Here is a 21413-nt window from a genome sequence, read left to right as displayed (position 1 = left end):
GCTGACCCTATCTGAGCACACTCACCCTGACATTTGCAGCCCCTCCTGGGCAGTCCCACGTGACCAAGCCCCCAACCTTCTTCAAATGAAGAAGCTCTTCACACATCCCAACTGGGGCCATCGAGCTCCATGAATCCCAGAGAGTGGTCAGCCAGTGAGTAAGTCTGGGGCTGGCCTGCATGTAGCAACACAGCCAATGGTGAGTTCTCCATTTTCAGGTTTGGGGTTCCACCTGTGCCTGAGTTCGCCCTTTCAGAGGAAAGAAAGCAACTCAACGCCTCTGGCTCCCTCCCACTTTCCTCTGCCACTGCCCTGGAAGGGCCATAGACACTCCATGGCCACCATGGACTGCAGAGCTGCTGCCCACCTGTGACCTGGCGGAGGCAGAGTGCCGGTGCTGAGGCCCGTTGGGTGGGCAGGTCTGGGGAAAGCTCTCGGAGCTGAAGGTGAGGGCCTTGGGGAGCCCCCAGTCCAGTGTAAGCCCTGCTGGAGAAGCCTTCCCAGCCCCAGTTACAGTTGGGCCCTTCCCACAGACACTGCTGCCAGCTAGGTGGCACCAGTCCACGGGAAGGGGGCGTCTGGCATCTGGCAATGCTTCGGTGGTGGGGGTGGGGTTGTAGGAGTGGCTGTGCCATGTGAGTGTGCGTGGTGTGCGTGGTGTGCGGTGTGTTTTGGGCAGGGTGGCTTTTCTCTCAGCTGGTCTCATCTTCTCTGACTGGAGCTGGAGACTTCTGTGGCTTCCCTCTCGCCCACCAACCACAGCAAGGGCATGAGGGCCACCTCCAGCCCAGGGCAGCATGCCTCCCTTGCTAAGCTCAGCCAACTAGGGGGCACAGCAGGCTGGCTGCTGGGGAGTGCTCTGTCACCAATTCCCCACCCTGCTGCCCCTGCCTGAAGCTTCTGGGACATGAGTAAAACACCAGAAACTTTGAGGGACAAGGTGAGAGATTTCTCCACAGGCCTCGATGACACCATTCACATTTCCTTCTCAGTCTCCATGCTGTGCCCTCTGTCTGGACTTGAGGTCCAAATCCATGTTGGCCTGACCCCTTCCTGCACCCACCTGCAGACCTTGCACCCCACCCACCCACCCTGTCCACCAAGAGTGTAAGGTCCCAGAGCTGATGCAGGCCGAGGACCACAACTCGGAGAGGGTAAAGCACCTTGCAGCACAGTGGACAGCCTCCCTGGAAGCCCAGTACACTCTACTGGGGTACCCTCCCAGCCCCATGCCCATCCTGGTGCCAGCCCGGCTCCCGTCTGTGGAGGGGGAGATGGTATGCAGCAGAGGGGCATTGGGATCCCGCTGTGGAGAGGGTGCTTGGTGAATGACTCAGTGCCTGCTCCTTGGGGAACTTGGGAACTGGCCTTGAGCAGCTCCTTCAGAGGGGTTTGGTGTGGGAGCCTGAGTGTTACTGAGAGGCCACCCTGGGCTTCGGGGTACAAGTTCACTGGAGAAGGGCTACAGAGATCCTCCTGGTAGCCATCTACCCAGGGAGCCAAAGATTTCTGGGTGAGCAGGGGCTCAGAGCTCAGGGCTCAGGGCTCATAGTGGCCAGGAAGGAAGCACTTGGTGAGCCGTGGCTGAGCCTGGCAGCCTCCTGTCATCTCACTGGGCACCTTGTAGGACCCAAAGCCCATGTCTCCATGTCTTTTGAAGGTTTGGGGCTGGAGAAGCCACCAAAGCCCTGCTCCCAGGCAGGACACGCCCCAGAATCGCTGTGTAAGTGCACAGCTGTCTTGCTGGCTTTGCTCCCAATGGCCTGGGTATGGGCCGCTCCCTGCTCAGTGGCTTCCCAGGAACTCTGGATCCTCTTTGGGTGGGGGGGTGTGGCATTAGGTTCGGCTGAGTGGTGCAGGTGGCATGCCCAGCAAAGCAGGGTGTGGAGGCTTGGGGAACCTCTGAAGAAGGCTGATGTCCCTGGCTGCACATACAGAGGGGCCAGCAAGGGTTAATTGTGTGGCATCCCCTGGGCTGCACTGGTGCGAGTCTTCTCAGAATACCTGTTCTTAATGGTCCCAGGTTAGGGTTGGGCTAGGAGAAATTTGCTTGAGATGTGGAAAGGAGAAATGAAGCCAAAGCTGTTTTTCCTTTAAACACCTAGAAGGTCGTGGTAGGCCGGGAGCCATTGCAGACCCTCTGCCGCCTTCATCTACTGCCCCCACCACACCCCTGCTTTTCACTTCTTCCAGCATGGGGTGACTCCTGCTGGTCCCTGGTTGTGGAGATTTGAGGTGCTCCACCTCGGCTCTGCGATGACTGTGATCCCACAACACATCACTGCATCACTCAGGTGGGAGTTCTGCTTGGGATTAAACCTTAGCCAGCACACCACAGGCCTGGGCTGGAGTCAAGTTTGTTCCCAGAGCACCTTCAACTACTCTGCCTGCAGGGCCCTCCTGCCCTGGCCTGCCCCGGCCTGGCCCCCTCCCCGAGCCTGGGACTCCTCACCTTCCCTGCTCTGCTCTGTCCTCCTGGGACTCCTGAGAGCTGCTTGCAGTCAGGGCACCTGCTCTCCTTGCCCGCGGGCCTCACTGCCTTGGCCTTTCAGGAGTGACTCCAGGCCACATCCTCTTTAATGTCTTCCCAAGTGGATTGAAGGTCCTTGATCCAACGTCCCAGGTCACAGTTTAAGAAACAGTCCAGAGTTGCCTGAGAAGCCTCATCTTGCCCAGCTAAGATAGGCTGGGTCTTTCTGGCCTGGAGTAGCCTTCAAGCAGGAGTTACAGATGCCCCCTCCCCAGTCCAGAGCTCCTGGCAGTTTGCCTCCCAGTGACTGATATGGCCTGGGAACAGATGGAGCTGAGCACTGTATATTATATATAGGCATGGCCTATGATGTTATCTGCTTGCAAAAGATACAGACTAAAGAAACAACATTCCTTCATGGTCTTAGCACTTTTCTTTTTTAGTTATACAGAAAAATGATGGGCTGGCCTTGCTTCAAATACAACTTCAAAGAGAAAAATACCATCGAAAACTGCTACAACCTCAGACCACAAATTAGCCAGAGTCCCAGCCTCACATTGCTAAGTCTGGACAGGGAGTAGAGAACAAGCCGAGCCGAGCCAGCAATGCCTCCTCAGAACTGAGGCAGAAATCAGATCACCCCCAAGCTAAGGGTCACTGTCCCCAAAGTAATAGAACACTTGAAAACAAATCTCTGGCTAGATTAATGAAATTGAAGGCCACAGGCCACTGGTGTGGCAGAACATCCTGGTCAGATGATGCGGACGAGGGAGATGATGGGAAGATGCTGGTGAAATCCAGTGCCTTTGCAAACCAACGCAGGTTTTACACATATGATGGCAACAGCAACAACGGCAAAAACAATAGGTGGAAGGGAGAGCTAAGAGCAGATGAAAACTACAAGGGGGAATTACAAAAAAACACAGAAAGCCCCCAGACAAAAAATGCTCCATAGACTCAGGGAAAGTCCCGAAAACATGACTCTCAGAACAAAAGACACAGCTTAATGGAGAGATACAGGGTTCAGAGAAAAGATAAGAAAACAGAAGGAAACAAAATGAAGGTCGCAGAGCTCAGGGAAAAAAATGGACGAAAAGAATAAAAATATTACCAGGACGAAAATCCCATGCAAAGCAATGACAATTTCAGGAAACTAAACCACAGACATACTGGTCATCCGGGGACTTCGTGGCAAGACTTGAAGAAGTCACATGATACAAAGCGGAAGAGAGACTATGGAAGATAGAAAAATAGACACTGCATACATAGCATGATATTCCTGAAAAACAGCACAAATAAACCGAATAAAACAGACTTAGAAAGAGTCATGTTGGCTTTAGACTTCTCCAGATCAGTTCTTAATGCCAGAAGACAGTGGGGCAAGGTTTACCAACTTCGAACTTTGTCTGAAGTTTACAAACTTCAGTTTGCTTCAATAATGTTATAGCTATTCAACTTGGCCTTTAAGTCTAAAAGCAAAATGAAAAATTACTACTGGACAATAAAATTGAGCCAATTAAAAGATGTAATAAAAAAAGAACTCAGAAATGCAGGAACAATTGCGAACATTGAATCCATTTATATACAGATCGAATATTAAACAACTATGGAATTATGCATTGGTGCCTCCTATAGAACTTAAAGGCGAGAAACCTTGACATTAGAAAATTAACAAAGATCCCAGGTGAAGGACTGAGGCTGAGGAGAGATTTCTTCATCTGTTACAGCAAGGCACTGTGTTAAAACATGCAATTATTATTATTACTATTATTTTTTGAGACAGAGTCTTGCTCTGTCGTGTAGACTGGAGTGCAGTGGCGCAATCTCGGCTCACTGCTACCTCCGCCTCCCGGATTCAAGCTATTCTTCTGCCTCAGCCTCCTGAGTAGCTGCGACTACAGGTGCGTGCCAGCATGCCCAGCTAATTTTTTGGTATTTTTAGTAGAGATGGGGTTTTACTGTGTTAGCCAGGATGGTCTCGATCTCCTGACTTCATGATCCACCCGCCTTGGCCTTCTAAAGTGCTGGGATTGCAGGCATGAGCCACTGTGCCCGGCCAGAACATACAATTATTATAAACAGAATATTTCAAATAGTTCAGCATTTTTCATAGTTTTATTCCTTTAGTGGGATTTTTTGGGAACTAATACTTGTGAAGAAACATTTATTACAAGTTCAACAATCCTTTCAGCTTTATTTCAGTTTGTTTTCTTTTTAAAATTTTTTGAGCTGAGGTCTCACTCTGTTGCCCAGGCTGGAGTGCAGTGGTGCAACCATGGCTCACTGCAGGCTTGACCTCCTGGGCTCAAGCGATCCTCCCACCTCAGCCTGCTGAGTAGCTGGATCTACAGGTGCGTGCCACCATGCTCAGCTCATTTTTGTATTTTTTGTAGAGACAAGGGTCTCACTATGTTGCCCAGCTGGTCTCAAACTCCTTGGCTCAAGTTATCCTCCTGCCTCTGCCTCCCTAGGTGCTGGGATTACAGATGTGAGCTACCACACCAGACCCTCAGTGTTAACAAATAAGACGAGTATGCTACTTTTGATTAAACACAATGTATAGACATATAATGATCCCATTTTTGTTGAGATGCATTATTTACATACCACAAAATTCATCTTTTTCAAGTGTACAATTCAGTGGTATTTAATATGTTCACAAAGTTGTGCAACCATCACTACTATCTACTCCCAGAACATTTCTGTCACCCTAAAGGAGACCCTGTCCACATCGGCAATCACTCCCCAATCCTCCCAGCCCCAGCCCTTGACAACGACTTATTTGTTTCCATCTCTGTGGATTGGTCTCTTCTGGACATATCATAGAAATAGAATCACAATATGCGGCCTTTTGTGTCTGGCTTCTTTCACTGAACACATTGGATGATCCCATTTTGGGGAAATTGTTCTGCCACCCACCAGTTCCTTCATCAGCCCGTCTTTCACAGTCCTGGGTCTGGGGTGATGTTCATGGTGGCATTCTAGGTGCTGCGATGTGGGGTGGACACAATGTCACCCTGGACTTTTCTGTGGTGCTTGGCCTTCCCTAGCAAGCCTGCCCTCCCTCTCCTGCTCTCCTTGCTAGTTGGCTCATGGTGGTCTCTCTCTGCTTCTCAGTTATTGATTCAAGGAGTATTTGTTGTGCTCCTCCTGTGTGCAAGTGAGTGGGGCTGGGGGCCTGGTCTTAGGAGATGGCAGGCAGTGTGGAGAGGAGTGGTGGATGGGTTGGGGGCTGCTGAGGGGCCCAGATAGCAGGAGTTCATGAGTAATGAGCGAGGTGCCCGGTGGGGTGGGGGTTTCTGGATGATGCTGAGGTGTTCAACCTGGGCTGCAGGCATGGAAGAACCCATGGTGGGGGGGGGTTGAGCAAGACATTGGACTGGAAGTCAACCAGGTACAGCATCACCTTTCCCCTCCGTGGGCAGTTTCTGCCAGGGCGCAGGCCCCACCTTGACAGCCTCCTCCTCTGGGTTCGGTCCCTCACTTCCGTCACCATGCTGGGAGAGTGTTGAGGGAATGAATGCCTTATAAGGGGAGAGAAATAGACTCCAGGCTCCAGATGCTAGTCTCCGGTCAGTCTGTCCCTGGCATGGGGTGCATGTGTGCATGTGTGCATGTGTGTGGTGTGTGTGGTGTGTGTGTATTCATGTGGGGGGTTTTGTGTGGTGTGTGTGTGTTCATGTGTGTGCTGTCTGGGTTAGCATGTGGTGTATGCAGTCATGTGTGGGTGTGGTTGTGGTGTATTTGTTCATGTGTAGTGTGGGTGTGGTTGTGGTGTGTTTGTTCATGTGTAGTGTGTGTTTATATGTGGTGTGTGGTGTGTGTGTTCATGTGTGGTGTGTGTGTGATCTGTGTGTTCACGTGTGGTGTATGTGTTCACATGTGTGTGGTGTGTGTTCATGTGGGGGTGTGTGAGGTGTGTGGTTTGTGTGTTCATGTGGGGTGTGTGTGGCGTGCATGTGTTCATGTGTGGTTTGTGTGTTCACGTGGGGTGTGTGGTGTATGTGGGGTGTGTGGTGTGTGTGTGTGGTGTGGGCTGTGTGGGGGTTGCAGGGTGTGGGGCATGTGAGTTTTCATGTGTGGGGGTTGTGTAATGTGTGTGTTCACGTGTGGTGTGTGTGGGGTGTGTGTGGTCTGTGTGGTGTGTGTGGGGTGTGATGTGTGTGTTCATGTGTGGTGTGTTTGTGTTCATCTGTTGTGTGTGTGTGGTGTGTGTTGGTTGTGTGGGATGTTTTTCATGTGTGTTGTGTGTGTTCATGTGGGGGAGTGTGTCGGGTGTGTGTAGTGTATGTGTTCATGTGGGGTGTATTTGGTGTGTGGTGTGGGGTATGTGGGGTTTGTGTAGTGTGGGGTGTGTGTGTTCATGTATGGGGGTTGTGTGATATGTGTGTTCATGTGCAGAGTGTGTGTCTTAATGTGTGGCGTGTGTTGGGTGTGTGTGGTCTGTGTGAAGTGTGTGTTCATGTGTGGTGTATTTGTGTTCATGTGTGGTGTGGGTTGTGTGGGGTGTGTTTTCATGTGTGGTGTATGTGGTGTGTGTGTTCAAGTGTGGTGTGTGTGGTGTGTGCGTGTTCATGCGGGGAACTGTGTGTGGTGTGTGGTGTGTGTGTGGCGTGTGTTCGTGTGTGGCATGTGGGGTGTGTGTGTTCACGTGTGGTGTGTGTGGTGTGTTGATGTGTAGGGTGTGTGTGTTCATGTGGGACTATGTGGAGGGTGTTTGTGGTGTTTGTGTTCTTGTGGGGTATGTGAGGTATATGGTATATGTGTTCATATGTGGGGTGTGTGTGTTCATGTGGGGGGTGTATGTAGTGTGTATGTGTTCGTGTGTGGTGTGTGGTGTGTGTGTGTTCATGTGTGGTGTGTTTATGTGGGATGTGTGTTCATGTGTGTGGTCCATGTGGTATGTTGTGTGTGTTCATGTGTGGTGTGTGTGGTGTGTGTTCATGTATGGTGTGTGATGTGTGTGTTCATATGTGGTGTGTGTTGATGTGTGTGGTGTGCGTTCATGTGAAGTGTGTGGTGTGTGTGTTCATGTGTGAGATGTGTGTGGTGTGTGCTGTGTGTGTTCTTGTGTGGTGTGTGTGGTCTGTGTGGTGTGTGTGTTCATGTGGGGTGTGTGAGGTATGTGGTGTGTGTGCATTCATGTGGGGAGTGTGTGTAGTGTGTGTGTTATTGTGGGTGTGTGTCATGTGTGTGTTCATGTGTAGTGTTTTGTGTGTTGTGTGTGTTCATATGGGGTGTGTGGTGTGTGGTGCGTGTGTTCATGTGTTGCATGTGGTGTGTTTGTGTTCATCTGTGATGTGTATGTGGTGTGTGTTCATGTGTGATGTGTGTGTTCATGTGTGATGTGTGTGTTCATGTGGTGAGTGTGTGGTGTGTGGTGTGTGTGTTCATGTGTTGTATGTGGTGTGTTTGTGTTCATCTGTGATGTGTATGTGGTGTGTGTTCATGTGTGATGTGTATGTTCATGTGTGATGTGTGTTCATGTGTGTGTTCATGTGGGTGTGTGTGTGGGATGTGTGTGGTGTATGTATTCACATGGGGTGTATTTGGTGTGTGTGTGCTCATGTGCTATTGTGTGTTCATGTGGGGTATGTGTGGTGTATGTATTGTTTGTGTGGTGTGGGGTATGTGTGTTCATGGGTGGGGGTTGTGTAATGTGTTTGTTCATGTGTAGGGTGTGCATTGTGTATGTGTTCATGTGTGGTGTGTGTGGTGTTTGTGTTCATGTGTGGTGTGTGTGGGTTGTGTGGGGTGTGTTTTCATGGGTGTGGTGTGTGTGGTATGTTCAAGTGGGGGTTGTGTGTGGTGTGTGTGTTCATTTGGAGTGTGTGTGGTGTATGTGTGGTGTGTGTGTTGTGTGGACTGTGTGGGGGTTGTGGGTTGTGGGGTGTGTGTGTTCATGTGTAGGGTGTGTGCTCTGTGTGTGTGTTCATGCATGCAGTGTGTCTTCATATGTCTTGTGTGTGGTGTGTTTGGTGTGTGGGGTGTGGTATGTGTGTTCGTGTGTGGTGTGTTTGTGTTCACGTGTGATGTGTGTGGGTTGTGTGAGTTGTATTTTCATGTGAGGTGTGTTTGTTCAAGTGTGGTGTGTGTGTTCATATGTGGTGTGTGTGGTGTGTGTGTTCATGTGTGGTGTGTGCTCGTGTGTGGGGCTTGTGTGTGTGTTCACATGTGGTGTGTGTGTGTTCATGTAGGAGCATGGGGGGTGTTTGTGGTGTGTGTGTGTTTATGCAGGGTGTGTGAGGTATGTGGTGTGTTCATGTAGGGAGTGTATGTAGTGTGTGTGTTCTTGTGTGTGTGTGTGGTGTGCACGTTCATGTGTGATATGTGTGTGATGTGTGTGTGTTTATGTGTGGTGTGTGTGTTCATGTGTGGTGTGTGTATGGTGTATGTGTTCATATGTGGTGTATGTGTTTATGTGTTCATGTGTGTGGTGTGTGGTGTATATGGTGTGTGTATGTTCATGTGTAGTGTATGTGTTTATGTGTTCGTGTGTGGTGTGTGTGATGTGTGGTGTGTGTGTTCATGTGTGGTGTGTGGTGTGTGTGTTCATGTGTGGTGTGTGTGGGGTGTTTGTGTGTTCATGTGTAGGGTGTGCATGATGTGTGTGGTGTGTGTGTATTTATGTGTGGCATGTGTGTTCATGCGTGGTGTGTGTGTGGGGTGTGGGGTGCATGTATTTGCAGAACTTCCCATAGATGGAGCCAGGCCATGCTCTGTAGGCAACCAACATTTCCCAGAGGTGGGTGATGCCCTCCCACAGTGCCACACCTCCCCAGCCCTGGAACTGCATTGGGTGACAGAGACTGGGCAAGAAGCCAGAAGCCTGGCCCCCTCCCCAGCAGCTCTCACGCAGTAACTGCAGAGGCTCACCCTAGCCTGTGAATTTCCAATGTTTCCCCCTTTCTGTCTGTCCCTGGCTCTGTCCTGCCTCTCTGTCTGTGTGACACACACAGACAGCAGAGGGGCCCCCAAGGAAAGCTGAGACCCCGCTGGGTACAAGGTAACACTGTGTGGCTTCCAGTCAAAGCCAAGAATTATCTAGCCCTTCCTGTTCTCGGAACTGTGCTGTTTCCTAGACAACGTATTTTGTATAATCATGGTCAAGGCAACGTACATTTCTGCCCAGAATCAAGGTCACAGCATAATACCGATTCACCACGGCAACAGCAGACTGCTCATCTGACATGGGAGATGAGATTTGCAATGAAAACCACATGCAGATTGCTAGTTGCCCAGCGACTCTGCACCACGAAATAGGTTTGACTCCAGTGGAATCTGGAATCATGTCCTTAAAAGACACAGAGCCCCTGGTAGTTCAACATATGTAACTGGCCAGCCAGAGCCAGCCAGGCACATGGCGCCACTGGTAAGCAAACCTGCACATGATGGAAGCCTTTCCACCTGCCCTGGCTTCAGGAGTTTAGCTCAGTCCACAAATCCACGCCAGGAACATTTCCCTATGTAAACAAGCCCTGCGATGCTCCTAGTCCATCTGAGCTCACTGTGGACCAAGACAGGCGAATGGTGGTTCTAGAAGAAAATCTTGTCATTTAGGATTTGATCTTTTTCCTAATTTCTCAGCCCAAGATCAATTGTTGGTGATCCCCTAGCTCTCACACCTCTCTTCTCTGGCCCCCTGAAATCAGAGAGAGGTAGCAGGGCCTCCTCTATTTTGGTAAGCTTGGGCTTGGGGCCATTATGCGGTCTGTGGGTCTGAGTCCCCAAGGCCTCTGGCTTGGGCTGAAGGAGAGAAGTAGGAACTGGGGCCCTCCAGCCTGTGGGGTGAGGTCTTCATGAAGGTGAATATCTGAACTGTCTCCCCTGGGACTCCTCCAACCCTGCTGTTGCTCCCCAGGAGAAAAGGCCTTTGGTGCCTGCCTGAGGCCTTAAAAGTCAGTTTTAAGTGCCCCTCCGAAACATGGCAGGTGATGGGTCTCTGGAGGGCCCAGGGGACAGAGAAAGAGTGAGAGTGGCTGCATTGTATTCATGTCACCAGTATCCAGCCAGAAAGGAGGCTGAGATCACCTGGGGAGGTCACCCTCACCTTCTGCTGATGTCCAGAGGAGCTAGTGACAGATTTTGTCAAAAGAATCAAATAGCCCGCTGCACATCCCCATTGGGCACCTGGTGCCCTCACAGGCCACCTCTGTCTCACCTTCTGGCCTGAAGGCCACCCTCAGGGGGCCCTTGAAGCCCAGCTGACCTCTCTTCCACCTGCTTTGGTGGCTTCTATTACAGAGCCCCGAGGCCTCGAGGTAGAGAACTGGGAGGATGGCTAGTGCTAACAAGGACAGCTATCCTGGGTGACAGCTTGGCAGACAGAAACATGCTCTAACTCAGAGTCCTGTGACAGGCCACGGCCGCCTGTCTGTGCACGGCTGCCCAAGAAGGGCTGCAGGCAGCTTCCGTGGCCATGCGGGCCAGGGATTACAGCCCGCCTGCCAGGAAATCCTCTCAGCTCGACTGCTTTGGTTACCAACTTTCCTAAACTTACAATCTGTTTGCATCTCATGGTCCAAGGAAATGCCAGAAGCGCTTTGTAGCAGATGCAGTGCTGGGCACTTTTCCTCACCTCACTTCATTTCCTCTTTACAAGCCATTCCCTTTGCTGATTCCTCGAGGGCTGGGTCCTGGGGCACACTGATAAACTGGGTGGGTGTGGCTCCAGAGAGCCCAGAGGACGCACGGAGGTGGCCATCAAAAAAGAACAGACTGGGAGAAGTGCTGTGAAGTGACCCAGCAGGACAAAGATGACTGGGGGCTGGGCTCAAGGAAGGGGCTCTGAGTAGGTGACCCTGAATCTGAAACCTGAGCGAGGCAAGAGAGCATTCTACAGAAGAGGGGCACATGGGTCATGGCCTCGTGCAGCAGGCAGGATTGAAATGGTTGGACATGTTAGGAAACGGAGGTTCACATTGGTGTCATGAGTGGCTCTGACGTGTTGGAGTTTGTGACAGATCCCTGCTGTCCTCAGAGCTCCTGTCACCAGCAAGATTACTTCAGGCCCCACTTCTTTCCTGGCATGATGCCCATCTCTTTCTCTCTTGAGGCCATGAGGTCCATGAGGGTTCTCGAGGCACCCCAGCCCTTAGCCTCTGCCTCCGTGCAGTAGGTGTTAATGACACAACCATGCGTGGAGCACCCACTTGGGCCAGTCCTGGGTTAGGAGCTCGGGGCACAGACTCAGAGTTTGGCCAAGGAGCTGGAAAACTCCCCATAGACCCAACCCTCTGCACCCAGACTCCCCTGAGCAGGCCTCCAGGTGAACCCAGTGGTCCCTCCACCTCACCTCCCGACCCTTAGCGGTGGGCACTCAGCAGTCTTCTCCCCACTACTCCCTCCTGGCCCTGCATTCTTGCCTGGGCTCTCCTCCTCCCCCAGGCCTCCCACTGTGCCCCTGACCTTGGCCCTTGCGTCTGCCTTCTCCTCCACCGCCTGCCTTGGGTGAGGCTGACATGTGTCCAAGGCCATGGCCCCACGTACCACAGTGGGAAGGTGAAGGGGCCAGCACCCCCTCTTCCCTGTGATGTCACGTCTGGCACTGCGCTCCTCCCCTTTAGGCCTGCCCCATCTAGTCATGCCTGTCTGGAGTGTCCCTGCTGTTGTTTATCCCCCTTGGTCCCCCGCTCTCATGGGTGCACCCTGGACCTGCCCCCGGACCTCTCACTCCCAAGCACCCTCTGTCAATGGAAGCCTCTTCCTCCTTCCTCTACATCCCTGTGACCTTGATGGGAGAGAGCAATGGCCCCTATTCCCACCCACCTTGGCCCCAACCTCTTCCAGGCCTCCTTTCTTCACCACGTGGACTCTAGGACTGCCCCTCAACCGCCCCTTCAGCACTTCCCGCCACCCCTTGTTCCCCTGCCTTCAATGTGTCTGCTCCATGAAACCACAACTGAGGCCCTAGAGGCAGAGGATGAGAGCGAATGCGCCCATCCCCCACCCCCATTCACTGAGCCCCCACTGTGTGCCAGGGCAGGCACTATGCTGGGTGCTGGGGTACAGCAGTGAGCCAAGATCCGCCAGCCTCCTGCCCTTGTGTATACAGTGGTCTAGACATTAAAAAGTAACTTTCCAGTTACGTGATAATTACAAATGGTGACAGTGATGTATAGGCAAGTGCCAGGTGTTCTGAGAGCAGAAAAGGAGTTCTAATGTCATCTAGGAGGAGAGAGGGCAGAGAAGGGTCCCTGGAGGAAGGGACATTTGCACTATAATCTGCAGCGGTCCCATCTGCATTTGGGATAGCTGCTTACTCCACCTTGTGTCTCCCTTGCTGGCAGGGCCCCTATCTTGGGGCCACGTGCTCAGCCCTCCAGCCAGGAGCTGAATTGACAGTGTAAGGGGATTAGTTAGGCATTGCTGTGGGACAGATTGCTGCAAACTTAGCAGCTGTCTCCAATGCTCCTTTCTGTGGGTCAGAAGCTCTGGGAGTGAAGTGGCTGGGTCTGAGGCTCAGGGTCTCACAGGCTGCACTCCTATCTGGAGGCTCTGGGGAATAACCCACTTCCAAATTCATGAAGGTTGTTGGCCAAATTCAGCTCCTTGTGGCTATCGGACTGAGGTCCTGTTCCTTGCTGGCTGTCAACAGGGGCCACTCTGGGCTTCCCCATCTTCAAAGCCAGCAGAAAAGCTGCTGTCTCATTGAACCCCTTTCACACCTGGACTCTCCAACTTCCCTGTCTCTGGCCTCTAGACCCAGATTTCCAGGGCTCATGTGATTAGGTCAGGCCTACTGAAGAGAGCTTCCCTTTCTTAAAGTCACCTGTGCCATGTACCATAACCTGATCATAGGGGTGATGTTCCCTCAGATTCACCACCTGGGGTGTCACATGGGACTTGTGACCCAGGGGATGGGGAATTGGGGGCTATCTTAGAATTCTGCCTACCACCGGAAGCCTCCTGTGGGGGGTCTCATTCCATTTGCTGGTGGGTGGTTTAGGCAGGGTAGGGGTGGATCCACAGTTTATGGAGCCTAAAGTTTATGAATTTGGAGGGCCTTCTTTAAGGAAAAGAATATAAAATTACAAATACAAAATCTCTGGGACCCCTCCCAGGCCGTGAGAAGAAGTCTGTGCAGTGAAGGGCCCTAAGCTCATACAGAGGGCTATGGTGGGAGCAGAACTCCCAAATCAGTTTCACTGGGTCACAGTCAAGATGCCAGCAGGACCACACCCTCTTAGGAGGCTCCAGGGGAGAATCCTGTTCACACCTTCTCCAATTCACACCTTCTCCAGTTCACACCTTCTCCAGCACCTACAGCCGAATTCCTCAGCTCATGGACACTTCCTTCATAATTAAAACAATTTTTGTGGGTACATGCATAGTAGGTATGAATATTTATGGGGTACATGAGATGTGTTGATACAAGCATGCAATGTGAAATAAGCACATCGTGGAGAATGGGGTAACCATCCCCTCAAGCATTTATCGTTTGAGTTATAAACAATTCAATTACACTCAATATGAAATCAAGGCCCCTCCTTGGTCTCCAAAGGGCTGTGTGCACACCCCAGACCAGGTGGCTCAGGCCTGAAGATCTCTTTCCCACCTCCTCTCCAGCCACCTGGCTGACTCAACTTTGCCACAGGTCTCCTGACTGGGTTGGCCCTCTCTTCTCTGGACCACCCCAACTGCCTTCTCCCAGCTTGCCTGGCAGGCCCGTGTCTCCAAACCCCTCTGCCTGCAGCCACTGAGAGCCCTGGACGCTGCAACCACACCTGCCCTCTTGGGCTTAAAGCCACCCTGGGGAACAGTTCAAGCTTCCAGAGGGCTATGCTTTCCAGGGGTGGCAGAGCTGGCCCAGCTCCTCCACAGCCTCACCTGCCCCCTCCTTTGTGTTCACAGAAGCCACCAGTGTGACACACATATGTGCCTTGGACACATGCCATCCTTGCCTATCTCAGCGTTTGCTCATGCTTCTTTGATCAAAGCCTTTATTTCCTTCAGGATCTGGCTTGATTATACCTTTTGCAGGCAGCCTTCCTCATAGTATCAGCCTTTCTCCCTACCCAAAGTTCTCACCGTGTTGGGCCTCTCTGGCAAGTAGACATCCCACTCTGCCTGCTACACTATGGGCTTTAGTGTCCTGTGGCTGCCAGAACAAAGCATCATAAACTGGGTGGCTCACAACAGAGGAAGTGGATCCTCTCCCAGTCGTAAAGGCCAGAAGTTCAAAATCAGGTGTCTCAGGGCCACACTCCCCCCAGAGGCGCTAAGGAAGGCTCCTTCCTGCCTCTCCCAGCTCCAGAAAGCTCCAGGCATCCTGAGCTTGATGGCTGTCTCACTCTAGCCTCTGTTGTATGTCTTTCTCCTCTTCTGTCACTTACAAGGCCCCTTGTCATTGAATTAGGGCTCACGCTAATCTAGAATGACCTAATTTTGACATCCCTACCTTAATTATAACTGCAAAGACCCTTTTCCCAAAGACAGTAGTCTCTTCTCCTCCTCTGTTTTACTTTCTGTGGTTTCAGTGACTTGTGGTCCAAATATATTAAATGGAAAATTCCAGAAATAATTAAAAGTTTTAAATTGTGCACCACTCTGAGTAGCATGATAAAGTCTTGTTCCGTCCTGTCCAGCATGTGAATCTTCCCTTTGTACAGTGGCTCCACACTGTCAATGCCTCCCTGCCAATTAGCCACTTAGTAGCCACCTTGGTTCTCAGAATGACTCTCCCCGTATCACGGTGCTTGTGTTCAAGTTACCCTTCTTTTCTTAACAATTGCCCTAAAATACATGTTGAGGTTGCTAAGAGCTGCAGTAAGAACAAATCTTCCATCCATGAAAATGTGAAGAAGGAATAAGAAATTTGTGCTAGTTTTTGAAGCTGCAGAAATTATGGCTGGGTAAAAGGGAGGACTCACGCTCCGGGTAGGATGGAGAGGGCTTGAGATTTCATCATGCTACTCAGAAGGGGGTGCCATTTTAAATGGTTTATTTAATTGAATTGTTCATTCAATTTAAAATGAATTATTTATTTCTGGAAGTTTCCACTTAATATTTTTGGGCTGAGGTTGGCCACGGGTAACTGAAACTGTAGAGAGTGAAACTGCAGATAAGCAGGGGACCACCACACCACCCAGGCATGCTCAGGACCACTGTGGAAGATCTCTCCCTCATGAGGACAGACTCTCAGACTGCAAGCATAAAACACACCAGAAGTCCTGTGCCCTGAAAGAGAGTCCTGGGAAATTCCAAAGAAAGAAAGGAGGACTAGCACCCATAGAAGAAAATTGGGAGGTCACGGAACAAAGACAGGCAGATAAGAAATGCTAAGGTGAAATCTTAGAAAGTAAAAATGCTCATTGAAATAAAATCTTAATAGATGAGTGAAACACCAGAGTGGACAGAGCTGAAAATTGGGATTCACTCAGATTTGGGAGTGGATGGATTTGTTCCAGTTGCCATAACAAAGTACCACAGACTTGGGAGCTTCAACAACTGAAATGGATCCAGGTTATTGGCAAGGTGGGTTCCTTCCAGGGGCTATGAAAGCAGGATGTGTTCCAAGCCTCTCTCCTTGGCTCGTAGATGGCCATCTTCTCCCTGTGCCTCTTCACATCATCTTCCCTCTGGGTGTATCATCTGTGCCCCAATTTCCTTGTTATGTTCTTATAAGGACATGACTCATATTGGATTATGGTCTACTCTGATGATTTCATTTTAACTTGATTACCCATAAGGTCACTTCGATATTTGTCACTTTGTCTCAAATCCTTTTAATCTATTTCTTCATTATTTCTTGTGCTAAAAAAAGTCCTTGCTTTCACCTTTTATGTCCCTTAATCCATTATCTGTTGTGTTTTTGTGTTTCTTCCAATTTAGTTTTCCTTTTTAACATTTAAAAATCTTGTTTCTAATTCTTTCCTGAGTCCCATCACCTAATTTCCGAGTTTTGCTAATTCTGATATATGTTTTTCTTTCATGTCTTGCATTACTTTCTTAATTTCTTTCTGCTTGTTTGGGAAATCATAATTCTAGTTTGGATTTGTTTTGAGGACATAGCTTTCTGGTGTGCTTGCTGTCTTTCCAGATAGGAATCTGTTCTTTTCAGATAGATAGGAATCTGTTCTTTGCAGATAGATAGGAATCTGTTCTTTATTTGCTTTTTTCCTTACAGTACAGCTTTTTTTTTTTTTTTTTCCCAAACAGCTTTCATTATAAGAAAAGGTATGGCATTTTACCATGATAGTTTTCATGTGAAATTATTTTTCTTTAACTTTTAGAAGGAGGCATGGTTCAGGATAATTTTTCTAACTTCATCCATCTCCTTCTTTCTTTCATGGTTTTCTTTTGATGATCAAAAATGTGGTGATGTGCCTTCTGAAACTTCTGGCTCAATTCCTCTGGCTGACCTTGAGCTAGATCTCCTCTTTCTTTTGGCTCCACTCTCTGTGTTTTCCTTGATTTCAGCTTCTCTCTGGCAGTTTCTCCCAGTGTGGGGCTCTGTCCTAGAAGGGAGCCCTGTCTGGCAGGTTTCAGGTACTCACAGAGGCCAGACTTTACTAAGGGCCCCCTTTGTTCACTTGCCATTGCCTTCGGCAAAACCCCTCCCAGACTGAGCTGCTGTTCTCAAATTGGCCTGCCTGGTTTTCCAATGAGCACCTGTTGACTACTTTGGGGTCCCCTGTTCTCAAGTCAGTCACCTGTCCTTTTATTCCCTGGGCTTAGTATGATCATGGCATTGTGATTATGTTAATAGAGTATGTTTTATAGGTCCACACTTACAATCTATGAGACAAATCATAGGATGTCTGGACTTTGCTTCAAAATAATTCAGGAAATTCTGGGAAGATGGCAGTGGCATGAATCTTTAATCTCTCCAAATCCTCACATAAAACAGAACCCTACACTCAGGCTGCTCTGTGGATTTTGTGGCTCTTGGTGGTTTGCACCCACCCACTTGTATTTTGGAGCTCATTAGGAAGACCTTTCCACTTTGCACTGTTGTAAATGTTGTCTTTGGAGTTTTGATTCTGCCACCGGTTCTGTTTTATGTGAGGATATGGGGAGATTAGAGAGCTATGCCACTGCCATCTTCCCAGAATTTCCTGAAGTATTTTGAGGCAAAGTCCAGACATCCTATAATGCCATGATCACGCTAAGAATTAGTGATAATTTTTAATTATTGTCAAATAGCCAGTCAGTATTCAAGCTCTCCATTGTCACATATTTCCTTTATAGTTTGTTTGGATAAGAAGTCATCTGAGGTTCATCCATTGACTGATGATGGTTTTACATTTTTTTTTTTTTGACAGAGTCTTGCTCTGTTGCCCAGGCTGTCATCCAGGCTCACTGTAGCCTTCATCTCCCAGGCTCAAGCCATCCTCCCACCTCAGCCTCCTGAGTAGCTGGGACCACAGGCGTGTGCCACCACACCTGGCTAATTAATTTTTTTTTTTGTTTTAGAGATGGAATCTCGCTATGTTGCCCAGGCTGGTCTCGAATTCCTGGGCTCAATTGATTCTCCTGTCTTGGTCTCCCAAAGTGCTGGGATTACAGGAGTGAGCCACTGTGCCTGTCCTGGTTTTAAGTGTCTTTTAATCTACAGGTTGTTCCTCTGTCTCTTGTTTTCCCCTTGCAATGTATTTGTTGAATAAAACAGTGTTATTCGTACTGTGGCATTCCCCTCAGTCTGGATACTAATGGCTGCAGCCCTGTAGGGTAGTAAACTCTGTATTTCCTGTATTGGTAGTTGGATCCAGAAGGTTAATCAGATGTGAGTTCTTTTTTTTTTTTTTTCAAGACTAATTCATATGCAGTGTTGGAAGACTTTAACACACCTTTGTCAGTAATTGGTAGATCAAGCAAACAAAATACAAGTTAGAATATGGTTTTGAACAGGAACTGGCAGCTTAACCTAATGAGCATATGTGGAACATCACACCCAACTGCAGACTGCACATTCTCTTGGGCACACATGGAATATTAATAAAAACCAACCACAAACTGGAACTTAAAGCAAATCTTACCATGTTTCAAACGGTTAAAATCATTCAGAGCGTGATCTCTGACCACAGTGTCATTAAGCTAGAAACCCAAGAGAAAGGGAAAATAAACAGCAGACCCTGACATTTGGAAGCTGGCCTGGCCCTCGCAGCGAGGCCATGCTGTTCTCCTATTGGACATAAACAATCTCGCAGAATACCAACCTCAGACAAGGTTACTTGGAGACCATGAGAAAATGAGACAAAGCAAGGCCACTTCATCATTTTGTCTAAGTGCAGATAAAAACAAGGTTAACGTGCAACCCACAAAATACCAAACGTCCTCCTCTTGCTTGGCTAGTATGGGTGACTGCTGCTTCTTTACAAATTACAACTTTAACTTTGTTCTAGCCTGCCCTCCCCAGAGAAAAGATTTACTAAGATACCCAATCATAGACTTGTTCTCACTCTCTGATAGTGCTTAGAGCAAACCCCAGCTTCCTCAGACCCTCCTCAAAATACCCCACAAAAGTCCAAATCTAATAGGTTTTTTTTCTAACATACTTTCTCTGAGATGGTGCACATCTCCCTCACTGCAGAGAGGAAGAAGACCACCGTATACAACTAGAAAAATCCCCAGGTGTTTAGAAAAGAAGAAATGCACATTGAAATCACCCAGGGCGCAAGGACAGTAACATGGGAATTAAAAAATATTTTATTGAATGATAAAACATACCACACATCTGTAACAGTCAGCTGTCTGACAGGAAACGAATGTCACATGCAGACTGAGTAATTTGAGGAGAGTTCAAGAAATGGATTGAGGTGGCTTTGTCATGTGTCACCTTGGCTAGCCTGAACTATGTTTTCTAGAATTCCCTTTTCTATAGGTTTTGATGAGATGGGCAACATGAGAGATTCTGATGGGAGATTTGGAGAACAGAAGGGAAACAAAGATGTAACTAAGTTCTCATAACTAGAAGATAGCAGGAACAAAAAATAAGAAAAATACATAGAATACAATAGAAAAATGGGCCAAACTCTTGAACAGACAATTCTTCACAACATACGAAAAGTGCCCGACCTCACTTGTCATTTCAGAACTGTAAGTTAATGTTAGCGGGAGATACCATTACACACCCACCTGATTGGCAGAAACTGAAAAGTATCACAATTGTAAGTTTGTGAAGCTGTGCAGCAATGGAAACTTCCCACAATGCTGGTGGGGGTGTGCGTTGGGAAAAGGGTTGGCATCCCGTAGTAATATTGAAGACACACTTCCCCTATGACCCAGCAGTTCCACTGCTAAGTATACAAACTCTGGAGACACTTGTGTAGGTAGGCGCCAGAAAGCAAGTGTAGACGGTTGCAATACGTTGAACGATGCCTCCCACTCCACAACAAAAATGATATATGTCCACGCCCTAACCCGTAGGCACCATGAATGGGATCTTATTTGGGAAAAGGGTCTCTGTGGATGTAATTAAGTTAAGAATCTTGAGAGTACATCATCCTTGGTTATCCATGTGGGCCCTAAACACAGTGAGAAGTGTCCTTATAAGAGAAAGGCACGAGGCCATTTGAGAGAGGCTGTGTGAAAATAGAAGTAGAAAGTGGAGTGATGTGGCCTCAAGCCTGGAGTACCAGAAGCTGGAGGAATAAGCAAGAAAGAGAGTCTCTCCTCAAACCCTCAGGGGAAGTGTGGCTCTGCTAATGCCTTGGTCTTGGATTTCCGGCTTCCAGAACTGTTGGAGAATCCATTTTTGTTATTGTAAGTTGACCACTTTGTGGTACTTTGTTGCAGCAGCCACAGGAAAATTGTACAATGGTTCATCACAGCATTTGGTGGCTGAAAATAAACCAAATACTCAGCAGGTGTGGGATGGATAAATACATCATGGTAACGTTGTACAATGGAATACTCTACCGGGATGCACAGGAATACACTCTACGTATGCTACAGTAAGGATGGATTTTAAAGACACAGTGATGCATGAAAGAAGCAAGACACACAAAAAGCATACATTACAGTTGCATTTATGTAAAGTTCAAAAATAGCAAAGTGGAATCATATGATTTATGGATGGATGTGTGCTTCAGTGGCAAAACTCTGATGCAAAGCAAGGAAAAGTTTACGAAAAATTTAATAAGAAGACGATTGCAAGGGACACACTCTGGGCTGGGGTGGAGGCCAAGGGTCTAGCCCTTGATCTGGGGTCCGGGGGGTTAGCTGAATATGTTCACTTTATAACTGTAGAGTTTTAAAGTGCAGAAAATGCATGTAAAATATATATGATTTATACAGTCCTCTGTATCTAGGCTGTATTTCACAATCTGAAAAGTTGGAACATTAGAAAGCAGAATTCAAACAATGATTATTTGCAGATTATATATTATATATATGTCTCTGCACTGGGAAAAATCTAAGGGAATCTACTAAAAAAAGTTACAAAGAGTAGGGCCGGGTGCAGTGGCTCACGCCTGTAACCCCAGCACTTTGGGAGGCTGAGGTGGGGGGATCACGAGGTCAGGAGATTGAGAGCATCCTGGCTAACACAGTGAAACCCCGTCTCTACTAAAAATACAAAAAAATTAGCCAGGCATGGTGGCACGCACCTGTAATCCCAGCTACTCGGGAGGCTGAGGCAGGAGAATGGCATGAACCAGGGAGGCGGAGCTTGCAGTGAGCCAAGATCGCGCCACTGCACTCCAGCCTGGGCGACAGAGCAAGACTCCGTCTCAAAACAAACAACAACAAAAACAAATTAAAAAAAAAAGTTACAAAGAGTAAGGAGAATTCAGTAAGTCCTATGGGTACAAAATCATTGAGACAAACAAGTTAGAATATATAATAAAAGAGGCCGGGCGCGGTGGCTCAAGCCTGTAATCCCAGCACTTTGGGAGGCTGAGACGGGCGGATCACGAGGTCAGCAGATTGAGACCATCCTGGCTAACCCAGTGAAACCCCGTCTCTACTAAAAAATACAAAAAACTAGCCGGGCGAGGTG

The 21413-nt window shown here is 48.6% G+C and overlaps 2 protein-coding genes and 1 long non-coding RNA gene across 7 annotated transcripts in view; 1 reads left to right on the top strand and 2 right to left on the bottom strand.

The window, feature by feature from the left end:
- Positions 1 to 21413, top strand: part of CETN2 (centrin 2) — a 628428-nt gene that overhangs the window by 102692 nt on the left and 504323 nt on the right. The window contains exon 1 of one of the 4 annotated variants that reach the window (XM_050775393.1): positions 7261 to 7270. The exons of the other annotated variants lie outside the window; for them this stretch is intronic. The gene's annotated coding sequence lies outside the window, so the exon portion shown is untranslated. Of the gene's footprint in view, positions 1 to 7260; positions 7271 to 21413 lie in introns of those variants that run through there. 4 annotated transcript variants of the gene reach the window in all.
- The window catches only part of LOC126945446 (uncharacterized), a 430470-nt gene that overhangs the window by 115082 nt on the left and 293975 nt on the right, over positions 1 to 21413 (bottom strand). The window lies entirely within an intron of this gene.
- Positions 1 to 21413, bottom strand: part of ZFP92 (ZFP92 zinc finger protein) — a 294607-nt gene that overhangs the window by 33621 nt on the left and 239573 nt on the right. The window lies entirely within an intron of this gene.

The sequence above is a fragment of the Macaca thibetana genome, chromosome X (assembly GCF_024542745.1).
Source record: "Macaca thibetana thibetana isolate TM-01 chromosome X, ASM2454274v1, whole genome shotgun sequence".
Lineage (NCBI taxonomy): Eukaryota > Metazoa > Chordata > Mammalia > Primates > Cercopithecidae > Macaca > Macaca thibetana.
Note: the sequence above shows the minus strand (reverse complement) of the source record. Positions and strands in the feature narration are given on the sequence as shown.